Source organism: Myotis davidii, unplaced genomic scaffold (assembly GCF_000327345.1).
Source record: "Myotis davidii unplaced genomic scaffold, ASM32734v1 scaffold1007, whole genome shotgun sequence".
NCBI lineage: Eukaryota > Metazoa > Chordata > Mammalia > Chiroptera > Vespertilionidae > Myotis > Myotis davidii.
The window spans coordinates 327,475-328,221 of NW_006298359.1; the positions used below are offsets into that span (position 1 = coordinate 327,475).

General features: G+C 38.7%; 1 protein-coding gene across 15 annotated transcripts in view; it reads left to right on the top strand.

Annotated features, from left to right (window-relative positions):
* The window catches only part of ATAT1 (alpha tubulin acetyltransferase 1), a 28,415-nt gene that overhangs the window by 2,457 nt on the left and 25,211 nt on the right, over window positions 1-747 (top strand). The window lies entirely within an intron of this gene.

A 747-nucleotide genomic window follows, 5' to 3' on the forward strand; every position in this document is an offset into this window, starting at 1 on the left:
ATGCTGTCTCCAAGGGTATGAGATTCTTCTTTTTACAGCTGCAGAGAATTCTGTGGTATAAATGTACCAAGATTTTTATCTACTTGTCTACTGATGGGCACATGGGCTGTTTCCAAGTCTTAGCTATTATAAATTGTGCTGATAGGAGCATGGGGGTGTATACATTCTTTCTGATTGGTGCTTCAGGTTTCATAGGATATATTCCTAGAAGTGGGATCACTGGGTCAAATGGCAGTTCCATATTTAATTTTTTTCCCCATATTTAATATTTTGAGGAAACTCCATACTGTTCTCCACAGTGGCTGCACCAGTCTGCATTCCCACCAGCAGTGCACGAGGGTTACCTTTTCTCCACATCCTCTCCAGCACTTGTCATTTGTTGATTTGTTGATGATAGCCATTCTGACAGGTGTGAGGTGATAACTTAGTGTTGTTTTAATTTGCATCTCTCTGATGATCAGTGACTGAGCATTTTTTCATGTCTTGGCCATCTGGTCCACTTTGGAGAAGTGTCTATTAGGTCCTTTGCCCATTATTTAATTGGATGATTTGTCTTCTTTCTGTTAACTTGTATGAGTTCCTTATATGTTTTGGATATTAACCCTTTATCAGATGTATCATTGCCAAATATGTTCTCCCATGTAGTGGGCTCCCTTTTCATTTTTTTAAATATATTTTATTGATTTTTCACAGAGAGGAAGGGAGAGAGACAGAGAGTTAGAAACATCGATGAGAGAGAAACATCGA